The sequence below is a fragment of the Leptodactylus fuscus genome, chromosome 9, assembly GCF_031893055.1.
Source record: "Leptodactylus fuscus isolate aLepFus1 chromosome 9, aLepFus1.hap2, whole genome shotgun sequence".
In the NCBI taxonomy this organism is placed as follows: domain Eukaryota; kingdom Metazoa; phylum Chordata; class Amphibia; order Anura; family Leptodactylidae; genus Leptodactylus; species Leptodactylus fuscus.
Genome location: NC_134273.1, coordinates 82,497,434 through 82,506,543, shown reverse-complemented (window position 1 = coordinate 82,506,543; position 9,110 = coordinate 82,497,434). Strand labels below are relative to the sequence as shown.

The 9,110-nt window shown below is 44.1% G+C and overlaps 1 protein-coding gene across 2 annotated transcripts in view; it reads left to right on the top strand.

The window, feature by feature from the left end:
* Window positions 1-7,250: 7,250 nt before the first annotated feature.
* PRRT3 (proline rich transmembrane protein 3) overlaps window positions 7,251-9,110 on the top strand; it is a 50,823-nt gene continuing 48,963 nt past the window's right edge. The window contains exon 1 of one of the 2 annotated variants that reach the window (XM_075286981.1): window positions 7,251-7,382. The gene's annotated coding sequence lies outside the window, so the exon portion shown is untranslated. The remainder of the gene's footprint in view (window positions 7,383-9,110) is intronic. The other variant, XM_075286983.1, reaches the window with a different exon arrangement.

The window sequence follows — 9,110 nt, the reverse complement described above, 5'->3', positions numbered from 1 at the left end:
GGGGCCCGCAGTGGGTTATTCTGGAATAACAATAAACACTCGCACGCCCATATACATAATTACCAGAAGTTGCTGGTTTGGCCTGAGCTCCCGCTGTCAATGGGAACAAAGTGTGCTGGAATCTGAACCAATTGGAAACTCTATTGTTACTCCTGAGGGAGACGTTGCTGCAGAGATAGGAAGGCGACAGACTGTAAATATAGTATGGACTGGATATTCCATGGATGAGATAGAAGACAGCGGAACAACAGACCTGACCATGACCTGCAGTACTTCTACTTGTGCCTCTTTTATCCTCCTCTCCCTCTACCTGCAACCTTTTAGCTCCAGCTCATTCACCTTCTCTCTTTCCTTCACCTTCTCTCTTTCCTTCACCTTCTCTCTTTCCTTCACCTTCTCTCTTTCCTTCACCTTCTCTCCTTCCTTCACCTTCTCTCCTTCCTTCACTTTCCCTCTTTCCTTCATCTTCTCTCTTTCCTTTACCTTCTCTCTTTCCTTCACCTTCTCTCCTTCCTTCACCTTCTCTCTTTCCTTCACCTTCTCTCTTTCCTTCACCTTCTCTCCTTCCTTCACCTTCTCTCTTTTCTTCACCTTCTCTCTTTCCTTCACCTTCTCTCTTTTCTTCACCTTCTCTCTTTCCTTCACCTTCTCTCCTTCCTTCACCTTCTCTCTTTCCTTCACCTTCTCTCTTTCCTTCACCTTCCCTCTTTCCTTCATCTTCTCTCTTTCCTTTACCTTCTCTCTTTCCTTCACCTTCTCTCCTTCCTTCACCTTCTCTCCTTCCTTTACCTTCTCTCTTTCCTTCATCTTCTCTCTTTGCTTCACCTTATCTCTTTCCTTCATCTTCTCTCTTTCCTTCACCTTATCTCTTTCCTTTACCTTCTCTCTTTCCTTCACCTTCTCTCTTTCCTTCATCTTCTTCTGCTCTTCTTCTCCTCTCTTTTCCTCTTCTTTAATTTCACAATTCTTTCATCTGTCTTTGACTTTCTCTTGTCAGTCGGCCATTGTCCCCATCCATTGAAGCAGTTCATTGGGATTTCAGGACCTGAACTGTTGGTGGAATTATCCTTCAAGTTTTCTCTTCTGAATATCTTGTCTCTGTCGCTGACTCGGGCGATCTCCTCCCTTGTCAGCCATCTCTATAGATCGACCTGTATGTATGATTCCTATTGCAGGCTGAGCTTGGCTGTAATTCACATGATGGTTGGTTTCCAGTCGAGCAGCTCTGGAGATGTAGGTCAGCGGCTGCCCTTGGGTGGTCACATCAGAGCTGACTATGTACTAACAAGACCTCAGAAGTGACCCAGCGGCGGGAGACAGAGACTTGTGGCACAAAACATCTCTGCCTGTAATGTCCCTATATGTCAGATATATGTAACTGTGCCAAAGAGATATATATTATCTACAAGGGATGTATAGTAGCGTACGCATCTATCTATCTATCTATCTATCTATCTATCTATCTATCTATCTATCTCCTCTCTATCTATCTCCTATCTATCTATCTATCTATCTCTCTATCTATCTCCTATCTATCTATCTATCTATCTATTTATCTATCTCCTATCTATGATGTCAGATAGATATACTGCATATGAGATGATAGACAGAATGAATAGATACAGTAGATAGATAGATAGATAGATAGATAGAATGATAGATAGATAGATAGATAGATAGATAGATAGATAGATAGATAGAATGATAGATAGATAGATAGATAGATAGATAGATAGATAGGAGATAGATAGATAGATAGATAGATAGATAGATAGATAGATAGATAGATAGGAGACAGATGCCAAAGAAGACAGAACCGCATATACAGTCATTTATATGAAGTGTACAGGGAATCTTAAGACGTTTCTTTCATCTTGCATCTGAGCCCGGCGTTCTCATGAATTCGGAGACTATCAAACACCCGGCACCTACAGGAAGAGGTTCAGGTAAATTCCGGAGAATTGCTGATATTGCAGCCTCCTAATACCCGCTCTGGGGGTCTCCTGGGCAGATCCCCTTACATACGCCATGACAAATCCCTCGCCACCCTGACCTTACCACAATGCTGATCCGTGGCCACTGCAGACGGCAAATTAAAAATACTCAAAACTGAAAACTAGATTAACATGTAAATCCGGGCTGAATGTAAATCATCTAAGACGAGATTTAGGAACAAAGTGTCTGCGGGCGACCGGCAAGGAATTTCTTAACCAATAAAAAGGGGATTTTTGTTATTTTCTGATCTACCTGCGACAACCTAGAGGAATTTAATAATCCAGAAAAACATTGGAGTATCTCCAGTGCAGGAATCAGAGTGGAATTAACCCCTTTGCGTTGTATAGGTTCTTCTTGTCCCATAATCCAGAATATGTTAAAATCCTACACTTTGGTCAGATTCCGTTGATGCCCGATCAATGGGATGTTACTAGAAAACTACAATAGTGGACCATTTGCTGCCACTGCAGTTTCATAGGGGGCGCCCTTCATTCTAGAGGACGGGACTGAGCTGTAATACCAAGCGTAAACACTGTAGAACATAAGGCGCTGTGCTTGGTTTTGTGTGAAGAGAAGGCAGCGCTCACCCCAAGACTGTGGTCTCTTCAAACAGCTGATCAGCGTGGGTCCTGGGTGCCAGACTCCCACTGATCTTCACTTGATGACCCATCCTAAGGATAGGTTATCAATTACTAAGCCTGGAGATCTCCTTTAATACATCACTTCCCAGAATGTTTCCCTTGTACGTAAAGTATTATCATTTATTATGTAACTTCTATTCTGAAGAGTCTGCGGCTCCTAATCCCTGTTTTGGGATGTCCCCCACCTCCTCGGCTCATCGCTCACTTAATAGATTGCTGAAGGAGCAGATGTCAGAGGAAGAAGAGGACATGTATGTAAATATACAGAAGACGAGCGCCCGATTCTTGGGTGCGGTAGGAAATCAGACCATTTCCTTTAACCAAATTCCTCAGCTTCCAAAGTAATGGATGAAATGTGTGGCTAAGCGATCAGGTGTCTGCGGCCGAGCGGTGGGAATCCTGAGAATACAGGAATATTCAGGAGGGACTCAGTGATAGCAGCAACGCAATAATAACCCCTTTAATATTGGTGGCTATTCCTTAGAGTAGGTCACTAACCTTTAAGGTGGAAGTAAAAGGCCAAGGGAACAAACTTTGTAATATACTTCACTTAAGAAAAGCGTCTCCATCTTTAAGTATTGTTCCAGTCTTTACTTCTGCTCCATACATAAGCAGTGTCAGTTTACAATGAGCTCTATGGAGAGGGGAGGGGGAGGAGAAGAAGGAGAGAGAGAGATATGAGGCCATCTATATAGTAATATGTATAGTAATAAGCCAGCTGTGTTGTGACAGAGAACCGTCTCTCTACAGTGAAGATGTCTCTCTGTTTCAGAAGAGCTCCTCCCCCTCCCTTCTCCATAGACTTCTATTGTACAGATGTTATCAGAGGCAGAAGGAAACAAATAAATGCAACATGGCCTGATGGGATAACCCTATTACACCAAGCATTGGCAGGAAATTCTAAAGTTAGGCGGTATTGCATATCCATGTAAACAGCGGATGCGAATGAGCAGAACTGCAGTGTAAAGCATGGAAGCTCCAGTAGACAATGCAGCTACGCTGGAGTCACTGGTTATAGCTGTGCCCTGGGAAAGTACATATACTAGATAAATATCATCTAAATATTCACCCATCTTTACGTATGACGGATGCGTTGCCTGCTGTGTAGGGCAGGGGCTCCGGGGAGATCCCACAGGCTTTCAGCAGATTATGGGCCTTGTGTAATAATCCCCCAGATGTAGAGCGGTAGTTAACCCTCGCCGCTTTGCTTTATCGTAGCAGCTGGCTCATGTTTGCAGCTCAAGGCTTTGATTTCAGCGTAGGCCACATCCGGCACCTGCCGTATCACCTGCTCCCTGCAAGACAATAGCCAGGTCAACGGTGACGCCAGCACATCTGCCATAGCTGTACGGTATCCAAGCAGTGATTTAAAGGGGTTATCCACGCTTATGTCAATAAATCTTAAAGGGGTTGTCCCAGAGACTAACAAGTAGAGATGAGCAAACTGGTTCTAAACGTTCTGAATTTTCCAAAAATTTTGAGTTTGACCCAAACCTAAAACTTTTTGGATTTGCCACTCACAAATCACTATTATACTCTGCGCTCTCTGGGCTTCCACTTTACATCACTGGACATGTGACATCGCGTTCGTAACTCAGTCCCATGCAAGTGAAATGGGATGAGCTGCAATACCAAGCACAGCCACTATACAAAGTATGGCGCTGTTTTTGGTAAATAGTCCCAGCAATGCGACCTCTTCAACCAGCTGATCTGCGGAGGTCCCAGGTGTAAGACGCCTTTGATCTCAGTTGATGGCCTATCCTAAGGCCTGGAAATCCGAATCCAATCATAAACCTCCAGCCTTAAAAAAACATACTCCGAGACCCGAGCACTCTAGACTCATGCGGTTCTCCTTGCAGGTTTTTGTTTCTTGCCACTTTTTCTTTTGTATTATCTTTGCTTTTTGTGTTTTGTATGTTTCCAGTCGTGACAGATGACTGGAAGAACTATTATCCCACACAATCCTGTCAGTTTCCGGACCAGCATCAGATAAAAATATAAACCCAGACGTACAGTAAATTAAACAAAGACAATCCCTCCCGGCCCGAGGAGTCTCTGTGATTCTCCGTTTGGCAGTGTCTCGCAGTGAGTGGGTGGAAGATCGAAAACTCGACGTCTTTGTTTTCTGTACAATTGAGGTCAGTCCCAGACAACAAAGGGTTAAGGGGTTTCTTGCCCCAGTCTTGAGAAGTCTCCGCACCGCTCACATAATGTTATATCATCAGTATATAAGTCACACAAGACCCCTTGAGGCCCGGGCCCCGATGTGGCAGAAACACTGCGTAGAAACTGTGAGATACCATCCACACATTACGGAAAAACATGCAGAGCGAACACGCCGCGATTTCCAAAACCGTCACAGTTTTAGAAATTGTGTCATGTCAATTATACCTACGGAAACAGCGGCGGTTTCCCTATAGGTACAATGGAAGCAGAAAGTCTGCAGAGGAAACCACGATGCGTTGCCGCCACGGTTTTTGCGGTAGCGCTTTTTAGCTGCAGCCCGCTACATGGCGCCTTAGCCTTAAGAGATAGAACTTCTTTGTACCTGGTCTCCGCTCAGCTAATTTATAGCGACAATGAATGGCGGACACCCCCTATAAACTTATTAATAGTACATATGAAAATGAGATTCTAAAGCAGACAACACATTCAGCTCTGCTACATCTGTATCTCCAGATACATTTCCATACATATTCATGGCCGCTTCATGACGCTACTGCTGCGCATTTATAAGGTGTTGACTTTACGTTTTACAAGTCTCCAGATCTAGGACACGGCATAGTTGCTGCAGGTTGCTGGGTTTCCAGATGACTCGGGGCGCAGGGTTGCTATTAATTTCCTCCTATTGTCATGTACCAGGTCTGCACTGAGGCATAGTCTAGAGAGTTATCCATAGTAACCAGCCTGGGGGTAAGAAGGTCTCTCCATGGCAGCCGTGGGGGTTCATAACTTACGTTTCTGCATTTTAACAAGTATTTGCACCCACAGGGGTTATAATATGGACAACAAGAAAAAAACCCATAAATTATAATATACGATGTAGCAGAATTGGACCTGTCTTTCAATTGTATGGGGAAATGTGTCAGCAAGAACTAACCTATTACTAAAAATGTTGGATGATTTTATTTTGTCCCCCTGAAGAAGCGATTGCTACCTCTCCAATCTCTATAGCTTCGCTCCTGCCACTCCCTCGACGCCCCCTTCCGTAATTTATTTCTCATCATTTCCAGAAACCTAATTTCTGACCCCATCCATGGGAGGATCCTTGGATTAGGTGGGCCAGTTTGACCTAGGTGGGAAATCACATGAAAGAGTCACCATCAAAACCCCGAGCGCTGAGTAATAATATAATCGAGGGTGAAGCCTCCATCTTGTTTCTCGGAAGACATAATGAGGATGATTTACGTTAAGTGGTTCCTCTTCAAAGTCATCGAGATCATACAACAAGCTCAGAATAGGGGAGATGGCGGCGCTTGTATATGTGGAGAGGATCTGAAGCACTTTGATATAAGATATGCTGGTAAACTGACCCCCATAGGGGAAGAAGCGAAACTTCCAGAATAATCTATAAACAAGTCATTCCGTTCTGCCAAATGGGTGAAGCTTTTATCTGGTTGGGTGACAACCAGCATGGCAGAATACACACAGGCCAGGACGTTTCATTGCATGATGGTAAGGTATTGTGAGCTACACGACCATTACTGCTCCCATAGGATGAAAGACCCTTTGGGGACAGGAATGGTGGCCAGATAGGTAGTCAACTTAAAGGGGTTATCTGACATTTCCATAGACGGCAGGTATGGTCTTCTGTATACTGTATACAGGTGACCGCTGCAGCCAATCACAGGCCTCAGTGGTGACCTCTTCCCAAATATGACTGCAGTGGCGTTCTATTTGTGAAGAGGTCACCGCTGAAGCCTATCATTGGCTGCAGTAGTCACCTGGCATATATAAATGGAGAGGTGAAGTTTTTAATCGGACTTCTTTGGCCTCGCCAAAGGGGACATGACCCCACCCAAAAAATTTTTGGGGCACAAACAGTTGCGTAAGAATCACACACACATTAGATCATCAACAGAAGCTGACAAATTTCTATAATACGGTATACAAGGACCCATTGCAATGCATTAACCCTTTATTCCAGATTCTAAAAGTGTTCATGTACATGAGGCCGTAGGGACAATTTTACATATTTTTTTACATTTTTTTTTAAATCTGTATATAATTATTGCAATCTAAAGAATAAAAATAGAAAAATACATGAAAAAACTGTAAATGGAATCTAAGCGATAACCGACATTATTATCCATCCATTATACCGTGCTCTGTGAATGAAGTGACCCAATAATAAATAATACGGAAAAATCCTCAAAAATTCCTCATTTCCCTCAACCATTGGCTTTATAACAGGAAACACATGTCAAAACACAGCAAAGTCCTGTCCTGAGGCCACAGCAAGAGTCCTGGGCTCTGCGGTTATTCCTGGCCAGGTCATGGCTGAATCCTGTGTGAAGTGCTTAGGCCTGTCAAGCTGTGTCCCACGTGGCCTCCTCGGTAATCCCTGCATGGAGAGGCCGACCTGTAGCGTTGCCAGAGGCTGACTTCATTCAATTAGGTGTCTCATTAACTGACAGACGCCAAACCTCGCCGCTCTCCGCCGGATGCCACCGCTTCCAGAGGACATTATCCTGGGAAGATCCCGGACATCTGATGGAAAACCAACACACACTGCCATGGCCATAGGTAAGAGATGTCTTCTCCTAACTTCTAGTCTATTGATATTTAGAACTGGTAGTTTGCTACAATGTATCGGCCTGGAAATGAATCTAGGATGTGTAGCTACAAATAAATCAAACAATCAATCAACAACAATCAATCAATCAAACAATCTGTGAGAAGTATCAGGTATAGAAGAGCTTTAAGACTACGTACACATGATAAGTGGGCATCATCATTTCCCTGTTGAAGGCGGCATAGTCTGACACCATCCAATATTTCATAGAAATACAAGTATTTACTTAGGCTCCTGCTGCGACTCCTTCACTAATGTAAGCGAATGGGGATGTTGCGTCCCCAACTTTTAGTTGCAACCCCCCCCCCCCCAGCATTCTAGCTTTTGCAACTAGAAATTGCAAATGTAACATCCCTCATGGTGCAAAAGGGCCGTAAGACACGTCCATTATTCACCAGCGTTTTGCACCCATTTTCATGGATCCCTCATACATTTCAGTGCATTGAGGGATTTGTGAAAACACTAAAAAATGGGACATGTTCCATTTATTGATAATCCCTGGAATAGCCCCTAATAATATGTCAGTCACAGCCAACATTTACTGTCGTGTGACTATAGCTTTAGGCTGCAGTGTGACTCCTTTCACTTACATTAGGAGTCACATCCAAAGCTGTAAAATACAAGTGTCCATATTTCCAAAAACAGCTACCCTCTAGTCGATAGGCTAGTCATCGGACAAGGAAGAAGGGGATGGAAGGGGGTGGTCTAGGCCATTTTACAGGAGGACAAAAGTATCTTAAAGTGGGCTCCCCAATTGTCAGTCATTTCTGCCCCTGCTATGAGTAATGTCACAATCGCTGCTATTAGTGCGGTGAGTAATGCGGTGTCACGGACCGTGGCTTCTGCAGCTGTGCCCACTGGTATAGTAAGGCTGGCGCGTGCGCTCCGCCATCGGCTAGGACAATCCATAGGATCTTGTGATACTTCAAATTCCAGAGCTCCGAATACAATGGAGCGATTTATGAAAGGGGGTCAATGACTAAGATAAGGCCAGAATACAAGGAACATGGAGGCAGTGGCTGAGGAGCCCTATATAGCCAAAGTCAAAAAAACACATGCCCCAGGCTACGGGAATGAGAGCATTTCCCCAAAATTGGAAATCAAAATTTCCAGCCCTGGGGTTAACTTAGTCTAGTTACATCTGGTTCCTGAAAAGCTGGGTGTCAGGCCTGATGGCTACCACAACAGGTATTGTAAGGGTGTAACTTAAGGGGTGCGGAGAGTTGCCCCAGAGGGCCCAGAAGCCTAAGGGGCCCCATATGGTATAAAGGTATATAAGCAATACATTATAGTGGGGGGTCGCCTGGTACAGACTCTGCCTCTGTGTGCCAATTTATGAACGTGTTCTGGCAATGGGTGAGGGTCACTGAGGTGTAAAGTGAGGGACGCCATTTATAACTCTGGGGAATTTGGTTCACAATCTTGTCAGAAGTGAATTGGAAGACATATTGTATATAGGCCTAAGACAAAAGCTGTCTTTGTCACCCATGGCAACCAATCACGGCTCAGCTTTCATTTTCTAAGAGCAGAATACAAAATGAAAGCTGCGCTGTGATTGGTTGCTATGGGCTACATTACAGTTTCATGGTGCTGGGTACCATAGTAACCAGTCAGACTCCATCTTACATTTGATGAGAGCTGAATGCTGATTGGTTAATGCAACTCGGAGGCCATTTTGA